Source organism: Ptychodera flava, chromosome 7 (genome assembly GCF_041260155.1).
Source record: "Ptychodera flava strain L36383 chromosome 7, AS_Pfla_20210202, whole genome shotgun sequence".
Taxonomy (NCBI): Eukaryota; Metazoa; Hemichordata; class Enteropneusta; family Ptychoderidae; genus Ptychodera; species Ptychodera flava.
This window is the reverse complement of record NC_091934.1, coordinates 12,104,193-12,114,222: the sequence shown is the minus strand read 5'-3', so window position 1 is coordinate 12,114,222 and position 10,030 is coordinate 12,104,193. Positions and strand designations below refer to the sequence as shown.

The window sequence follows — 10,030 nt, the reverse complement described above, 5'->3', positions numbered from 1 at the left end:
TCTGTGTAGTCAAGTCACCGGATTTCAAGACTTATTTTTAATACTTTTTGAACATTTAAAAATAAAGTAACTGCACTTTTTTAACCATTTAACATTTAACATTTAAAAAGAAAGTTATTGCACTCTTTCTGTGTAAAATTGTGTGGAATTTTCACATCATTATTAAAATAGTATGCTAACTGTGCCAATTCTAGGCAGAAATTTATATTTTCAATTCGCATAGAAACAGAACTGTGAAAACTTTATTTACCCCACTGACGTCATCATAAGTCCATACAAACAGCAGACCTGAACAATAGTGTAAGAAATTGTGAAGAATCTCTGATCTTCGATGAGAAAGATTAAATGATACAAGACTATGGCCGAGTTGGACATTTAGCAGTTGATTTCTCTGAGCGAATTCTATAGTTTTAAGCAGAACGCAAACAGGACAAAACTTGACATCCTTGCCTATTCTTTGGAAAGTTTAAACATTGGCTTTAATCGCAAACATTTGAACTCGTAGAGTATTATAAATGCAGACAAAACAGGCCCTCTGAACACATAGAATACTTTCCAGTAAACGATGACCGTATGAAATTATTGAATGTAACTTTTTTCATTTTTGGAAATTTACGATGATAATGTCCAACGTGTTTATATGACAACAATAATAAAGTGATTTATAAGATTTTGCAGTACCGGCAGTACCGGTAATAAATACCGACAGGAGCCTGAATACTGGCAAACAATAATTAGCTTGACTGTTATTTTTTTAAAACAACATGTTTCCATCACAGACTTTTGTGACTCTATATAGAACCGCGATTGACTGCGGATGAATACATATAATCTTCAAGGACACGTGTTTTCACGATGAAGAGGATAAACTACGTTATCCGTAAATACAATTCAAAAGTAACACATTCGTGGTGATGAGACACACAGCATTCCCTAACAGACGAACAAATATTGTCATTTTCGTGCAGTATTCGTAACACTTGTTTTGGTGGCGCTGTTACGGCATTTACGTCACCAACAAGTTTACAATCGAATCTTATAGAGGCCGTTACGTTCGATATATGACGCATGTACTAATAGTTGTTTCCTTATAATAATTACTTACAGCACAGACTATATGCAGTATTTAAAAGGCAAAGTAAACAAAAAGAAAACGATATGCGACAAACTTCATTACATTGCAATTTAATCCTACTCGGTGATATCAGCAAGCGAGAAGAGGAAATATGACCGATATTGTGGGATATTCGGGCATCAACAACTTTCCTAAGTAATTCTAATTCATATTTTCCAGTTCTAATGTGGAAAATTTAACACGCTTAATCTGATTTTTCTTTCAAAATAGTAAACTTTATTGAAAAAGTCAAAAAGGACTGTACTTCATAGAACATTTCTAGCAACAGAAGTCGTGGCAATGTACACTTGTCAACAAGGAATCCACTGAACACATACACTTCAGCTACACACGTAGTGGCAATTGCACAAGTTAACAAGAGCTCTGCTTCACTGAACACATACACTACAGCTACATACTAGTATGTTGTGGGATTGTACATAACTCAACAACAGTTGCACTTCATATAATACTTCAGTTACACATGTCGTGGCAGTGTAAAATGGTCAACAAGACCTGTACTTCACTGAACACATTCAACTAAGCTACAAAGTCGTGGCAATACCACAGTCACCAAGAGCTCTGCTTCTGAACACATACACTACAGCTACATATGTCGTGGGATTGTACATTACTCAACAACAATTGCAATTCAATCATTGAAGACTTCAGCTACACATGTCGTGGCAGTGTACAATGGTCAACAAGACTTGTTCTTCACTGAACGCATTCACCTAAGCTACAAACGTTGTGGCAATAACACAGTCACCAAGAGCTCTGCTTCTGAACACATACACTATAGCTACGTATGTCGTGGGATTGTACATTACTCAACAACAGTTGCACTTCATTGAACACTTCAGCTACACATGTCGTGGGATTGTACATTATTCAACAACAGTTGCACTTCATTGATCACTTCAGCTACACATGTCGTGGCAGTGTACACTGGTCAACAAGACCTGTACTTTACTGAACACATTCACCTAAGCTACAAACGTCGTGGGAGTTACTAGAGTCATCAAGAGCTCTACTTCACTGAACACGTACACTACAGCTACAGATGTCTTTGGATTGTACATTACTCAACACTAGTTGCACTTCATATAACACTTCAGCTTCAAATGTCCAGACAGTGTTTACTAGTCAACAAGAGCTGTACTTCACTGAACATATGCACTTCAGCTACAAACGTCGTGGCAATGTACACTTGTTAACAAAAGCTGTATTTCATTGAACCTGCTGCTACAAATGTTGTGGCAGCGTACACTAGTCACGGAGAGCACTATTTCACTGAACACATGCACCTTGGCAACAAATGTTATGGCAATTACAAGAGTCATCAAGAGCTCTGCTTCACTGAACACACACACTACAGCTACATATGTCGTGGCATTGTACATTTCTCAACAACAGTTGCACTTCAGAACACTTCAGCTGCAAATGTCCTGGCAGTGTACACTGGTCAACAAGAGCTGTACTTCACTGAACATATGCACTTCAGCTACAAACGTCGTGGCAATGTACACTAGTTAACAAAAGCTGTACTTCATTGAACACCACAGCTACGAATGTCCCGGTGATGTACACTAGGCAACAAGAGCGGTACTTTAATGCATGCTTCAGCTACAAATGTCGTGGCAATGTACCGGTACACTGTATTGACATCCATCACTTTGAAGATTCTGAAATAAAAAATTAAAGGGAATTAGCATCTTTAACATATTACATTAGAAGTACATCTATCTTTAACAAGTCATCGACAATGACACAGTCCCCGCATGTTAATGTGTACTTTAATTACAAGTCCTCCGGGAGGAAGTTGTCCCCTTCATTAATTAGGTATGTGATTAAAAGATAAAAATACTGCATACAGATGGGGCTTAATGGCCAAAAATGAGTTCCATGTGGTGAAAACATAAAGCCAATGTGAGTCGCCATACTAATTACAAAAGGTCATTAAAATGAATCAATTAGTATTTGCAGTATTTGCGGATATATCACTGTAATTAGGAAAGTTTATTACATATGCAATTACAAATTAATTAACTTTACACTGATAAATGTCTTTTTCACTGTCAAGTAATGTGAGCTTAACATCTGTACCAAGTTTCATGAAATTTGATGCAGTATTTCTTGACATATCAGACTAATTACGAAAATTCAATAATTGACATGATACTGCTACATGCCGTTAAACAACTTGATGTGCATATGTATGACATAGGTAAATGTCCTTGTGCCAACTTTGAATGATACTGGGCAATATGTCCGAGTTATAGCTCTGTACATGAAAAAATTGTAACAAAATGGCCACCAGGTAGCCATTCTATTGCATTGGATTGTGAAACCAAAAGACATGCATATTTATGACATGATAGGTCAATGTCCTTGTACCAACTTTGAAAAACATCAGTTGATACATATCCAAGTTGTGGCTCGGGACATGACAAAATCATAACAAAATGGCCACAAGGCAGCCATATTGCATCAGATTGTGAAACCAATTGACATGCATATGTATGACATAGGTCAATGTCCTTGTATCAACTTTGAATAAAATCTGAGGATGCATGTCTGAGTTAATGCTAAGGACATGAAAATATTGTAACTAAATGGCAGCCATGCGGCCATATTGGATCATATTGTGAAACAAATTGACATGCATATGGATGATATAGGTCAATGTCCTTGTTCCAACTTTGAATAAAGTTGGTTGAGATGTGCCTGAATTATGGCTCTGTACATGAAAACATCATAATCAAATGGCTGCCTAGTGGCCATATTGGATCGTATCACAAAAAAAAATCGACGTACATATATGACATAGGTCAATATCCTTGTACCAACTTTGAATAAAATCGGTTGAGATGTGCCTGAGTTATGGCTCTATACATGAAAAAATTGTAATAAAATGGCTGCCTGGCGGCCATATTGGATCGTATCACAAAACAAATCAACGTGCATATCTATGACATTGGTCAATGTCCTTGTACCAACTTTGAATAAATTCGCTTGATACATGTCTGAGTTATGGCTCTGTACATGAAAAAATTGTAATAAAATGGCTGCCTGGCGGCCATATTGGATCGTTTCACAAAACTAATTGACGTGCATATCTATAACATTGGTCAATGTCCTTGTACCAACTTTGAATAAAATCGGTTGAAACATGTCTTAGTTATGGCTCTGTACATGAAAAAATGTAATAAAATGGCCGCCTGGCGACCATATTGGATCGTATCACAAAACAAATCGAGTTGCATATCTATGACATTGGTCAATGTCCTTGTACAAACTTTGAATAAAATCGGTTGTATTATGTCTGATTTATGGCTCTGTACATGAAAAAATCGTAATAAAATGGCCGCCTGGCGACCATATTGGATCGTATCACAAAACAAATCAATGTGCATCTGTATGACATATGAAGTAATCCTTGTACCAAGTTTGAGTGAAATCGCTCTTTGCATCTCTGAGATATCTGCGTGAACGGACACACGCACGGACACACGCACGCACGGACATGACTTAACCTATAAGTCCCCCCGGATGGTGTCCGTGGGGACTAACAAAATATATCTGTTCATTTACTCATGGTGCATGTTCATGTACTTTGCTTGCATTAACAGGTAAAAAGTCCATGTGTGTACTGTGACAAAACTTTGATATTAGATTAGATTTAATTGATAACGCTGATTCACTATACACGGTAGTCAATGAAAAATCTCGAAATAATTTTCAATACAAAACTAGCAATATCTATGCATTGATAGACGTTTGATTATTGCATAAATGTACTTGTGATTGAAATAGGATGGTTAAATAAAAGTCATTATTTGCTGTTTTTCAGGAAAGTTTGACAAGGCGGTGCTGGCATTCAGAGTGCGTGACTGCTATTGTAAATGCATTTTTAGATGCTTTGAGTGTCAAAGAGGTGTCAAAAGTGAGATTAATCAAAAAAACTGCTCTATGACTTCAAAAGAGGGGTGCAAATATGGCTTGTTTTCAACATTTTTGACAAAATAACAGTTTTCCTTCATAATTTTATGCCACTTTAATCCAACCTTTGAAATGAGATATGGACATGGAATTTTTACAGCCTATTAACAAGGTTACAGATAAGATTTGTATGGCACAATTTTCCTGTACTTGAAGTGTTTTTTGAAAAATCACATTTTGAAATTTGAAAGAATTTTTAATAATTTTTTGATATATAAACCCATGTAAAATCATAAAAACAAATTTTATTTACAAATCCTGCCGTACAAATCTTACAATAAATAGTGTCAACATATTTATAACAAATTTGGTAATATTAATACTTTCCAATTATAATTAAATTCAAATATGTAAAAAAATGAAAATTAAATTTTAATATTTACTGGTGTCATATTTCAAAATCACGGCTGCAAATATACAATTTTTGGAGAAATATTAACTAAGGGAGTATATCCTGAAAATTTGAACTAAATATCTTCATTCTAACACTTGAAACTTGACATTAACTCTGAGAAAAGATTGGTGCAAAAATAGCCTTTCCAGCCACCTTAAATGACTTCAGAAAGAAATCATGCAACAAATCATTTTTATACCCCACAATATTGTTTGAACACTGAAAATGCTTTTTGATGGGGTGGATACTTATGAAAATTGAAAGTGAACCCCCTGTGCTGTTTGACAAACGCATGACCCCCTCCTTTGCAGTTTTCAAATTTGAGGTGATCCTGGATTTTGATGGCCAACCCCCCGCCATAATAACTGAACACTCCTTAAATGTGTCTCTAAGTTTTAACTTGAAACAAAACACGAGCTACGCTTTTATTGGTAAAAACAAAGTAGATTAATTTGGTGCTATTTTGGGTTGCACATCCCTGAAGAAAAAGTGTAAGCTTACTTGTGAACACTCCTTTAAACTTTGAAAGCCAATAAGGACATCTATTTCTCAAAACAACCACTACTTGGGCATTTTAGAGACATAATGTACAAGCCCTGCATACGATTGTTGTGTGTTCCAAGCGTCATATGGTGTGAGGCTGTACGGCGTCCGGAACACATGTAGCATCGTATGCAGGGCACAGGCATTGTGTGTACTGGGTAGTTTGTAAAAGTGTAGTTCATGCTGTGAGTTTACGCTACGCTTGGACATACTGGTACGTAGCCTTACCACAAAGGTTTGAAACGGACTTGTCTGGCCTGAATATAAAACTGCCCATTCTAGTCAAAAAATAAACACAAATCCTACAGTCCGTTACCCAGTTTGATGCGGAAGAGTCTCTACTGTCCAAAAAGCATTCTCATGTCACGATAACAGAAAACTTTAGGAGATATCTGCCGTGTTTTGACAAATTCGGCATTTCTAGAGTCCACCATTGTAATAACGCAACACATCATAATGGATAGCGTCTAGAAAGTGGTGAATCTCCTTTTGATGCCATTGATGGCATTAACTCACGTACCAATCAGTGATGTGGACAGCATTCAATTATGATAATGAGTGGTAAGGCGTAGCATGTATTCCTTTTCCTGCCAGACAGTATATTTTCCCCATCAGCCAAGTCAGTAAAAAGTGGTATTGAGCCAAAACGTGAAGTATTTTCACCCACTTGGCTTGGTCTATTATAGCATCTTTAGTCAAATGACTCAACTTTACAGTATTATTTTTTCAACAGCTTTCAAATGTACAGTATTATGTTAAAATACATCTTATGGAATATGTTGTGTTTCATTAATTTTTCCATCTTGACCTGGTAGTGAAATATGGACTTGGCAGGAAAAGGGATACACGTCAGAACGCAGCATAAAGTAACCGCATAAACTACACTTTTACAAACTACCAAGTCAACATAACATCTGTGATGCAGAGCTATACCACGCCTACCTTAGGGAGTCTTCAGAAATCACAGGGCCGGGAGAATTGGGGAGAGGGTCAATTTTTAGAAAACTGTTCAAGGGGGAGGGTCATTATTTATAAACCTATCTTGGGGAGGGTCACTTTTGACAGAAGCTGATTTATGGAGAAACCTTTGATTGTCTGTATGATATTTCCTGAATAGGAAATCACCAATGAAATACACTGATTCCTTCAAATGCATTATACATTATCCACAAGTTTCACAATGAAGCAAAGAAGATGCAGTGGTATCCTACATTTAACACCTTGAACAGTTAAAACTAATGAAAGACAAGAGACAAAAACATATGGAACAGGTGGAAAAGTGTATATCAATTACCACATGAACACAAATACAAAGATATTATTATTTATATATTGTAAAATATGTGCATAATTTTCTCAGAGACTACCATGTACACTGAGTGAATGAACATTTCAGTGAAATTCCAAATCAAATTTCTTGCACAACATGGACTTGAAACCACTCCAGTCTACCGGTAAACATGAACATTAACACCAATAATCAAGTGTACATAAGTGCACAGATTTACCTATTTTGAATTGGAAAACAATTATTAATACTTTCATCATAGACTGCCATATATGGTGAACCAACATTTTAGATTAAATATCAAAATCAATCTCTTGTACACAAATGCACAATGTGATTTTACTTCCCATTTCAAGCAAAAGTGTATTTCAATACATTATCAAACACATCAAATATACAGATATTGCATGTTTTGTGGTGGAAAATTGTCAATAATTTTCTTGATAGACTGCATGTAGTGTGATTTGTTATTTTTTGGATGAGGCACCGTATCAGCCACATCTTGCCTTCTTATAGTAGCACAAAATATGATAACCCTTCCGCAAATGTATGAAATGCCATATCTCTTCAAAAATGCTTGTGTGATAGATTGTGACTGTCCCTCCAAAACACCAGCCCTTTTCTCCGTAATTTGTCCCTAAGTTACATAACAATTAAACAAATTTTGTATAGCTGATACTTTTCATTATTCCTGAGGAGAATACTGAAATGGTTGGGGGAGGGTCAAATTTTAGAATGTTATACAAGGGGGGGGGGGTCACATTTTAGACAGGAGGATAATGGGGAGGTCACATTCTACGGTAAAGGTGTGCGCGGAATGCCCCAGGCGTGCCCGGCCCACCATCTTACTGAAGGCTCCCTTACCATATGTATAACCATGGATGTACATACATTCATGATGTAGCGTACATTATGGACAAACGTTTCACAATATCCCCGGACGCTGCTAATCTCACAGTGAGTTAGCGGATAGTTAGCTGTGAATATGCAGTGCTGCATGTTGTGGAGATCAGAGGTCTGTGGCGATGACCCCCCCCCCCCCCCCCATCAGACCCGGGCATGCATGCGTATTCAGAGCTGTAAACAGTGAGATAGTGAGTGAGCGTTTTTAATTGCAATGCTCCAGATAAACAAAAACAAAAAGCCCATCATAATCCGAAGTCGGGGTGCATCGAGCGCCTACCTATCGACGGATGCCAACGCAGATGTCCATTTTCCTCTCCGTTTACTAACTTTCTCCGTACTTTACTGGGCGGCTGCTGCCGTGGGAAAAATCATGAAATCCACCATCATGGATATTGAACCGTTGACCTATGATGTCACATCTGGCTTCGGGATCTCAACAAAAACACGTATTCTCGGTCGATATTTTGCTTAGTAAGCAAACTTCTGCGCCAAAATCAAATCAACTCTCTAACAGTATTTTTTACACTTTAATTAATGTAAACGTGTTTTGTTTATATCCCGATGCTAGAATGTGACGTCATAGGTCAACGGTTTGGCTATCTGCAGCAACATCCTGAGAAATAATAAATAGGCTAACCTCATTCAACCCTGGACATAAATGTCAGTTTTACTATCTTTTACCATTACGAAACTGACTTGGTTTGGAATCACGCAAGCCCCACGGCCCAGCCTAGCTCTGCATGGCAGGGTGTTACCGGCGTTATACGGCCTTCCTCGTCCTGTTGTGAGGGGCCGGAACGCCAGTAAAACACAGTCCTACCACGCAGAGCTAGGCCTAGCTGTGCCAGGGTCCATAGCTGTGGTGTTTTCAGACGGATCCCTGCCTTTTACGGGCTGGTTTTGATTTTTACGATTTTAACTAGCCCGTAAAAGGCAGGAATCCCGTTTGCTGCGGATCCGTAGCCCTAGCACTCCCTTTGCTAGTTGTGTTGCCCAACACAACCAGCAAAGAGGGTGGTAGGGCTACGGATCCGCAGCAAGAATCCCGTCTGAAATCACCACAGCTATGGACCCACAGCTATTACTGTAAAACATAGGCCTAGCCCACAAATTGCTAAAATTATTCCGGGCAATTATTGCAGCTAGGACTGACCTTGATGGTGCGAATAATGCCGGGAGAGACAACATCGAGCCTGGCTACGTGTCAAGCTATATAGCAGTTCTAGTTCTGTGACTGGGAGAATTATCCTCAACGGAAATTTGATAAGAAAAGGCCTTGACGCATTTAAGTAAATTAAACATTCATATTTACGTCACAAGTGAACTATCATGGTATACATAGCGCGTTTCGAGGCTTACTTACCAGTTAAATCCGTAGTTCCTTTTTCTTCATAATCCAGTGAAGATACTCGCATTCAAGGAAGCTGACAGTACAGTATTCGGATATTTTGAGTCTCGGTCTCAATACACCGTTAAATTTAGCGCCAAGCGAAGCGTAAGGTTGATTGCAATTGGCTCGCGAGCTTCCGTCCGCTCCGCATTGAAACAGACCCCCTGATTAACCAATCATAAGATTGCTTCGTTAATAATCAGCCAAGCTGTGAGGAGGCATTGACCTCGTAAAATAAACCTCACAGAAGTCGTTCGCGGTTGATGTTTGACCATATGGAGCGACCAACTGGTACTACGAGGCAACTACGGAAACATACTAACTAGTACATGGCTGATCAAGAAACCTGGTAAGTAATGACTGTTTCACACTTGTTGAGTACGATTTGCTTAT

General features: G+C 38.0%; 1 long non-coding RNA gene across 1 annotated transcript; it reads right to left on the bottom strand.

Annotated features, from left to right (window-relative positions):
* Positions 1 to 1,328: 1,328 nt before the first annotated feature.
* LOC139136789 (uncharacterized) lies at positions 1,329 to 9,776 on the bottom strand. Its single transcript, XR_011553242.1, has 2 exons — positions 9,611 to 9,776; positions 1,329 to 2,799 (listed from the first exon to the last, which is right to left on the bottom strand). It is a non-coding gene; the product is annotated as an uncharacterized lncRNA (long non-coding RNA).
* Positions 9,777 to 10,030: the final 254 nt, after the last annotated feature.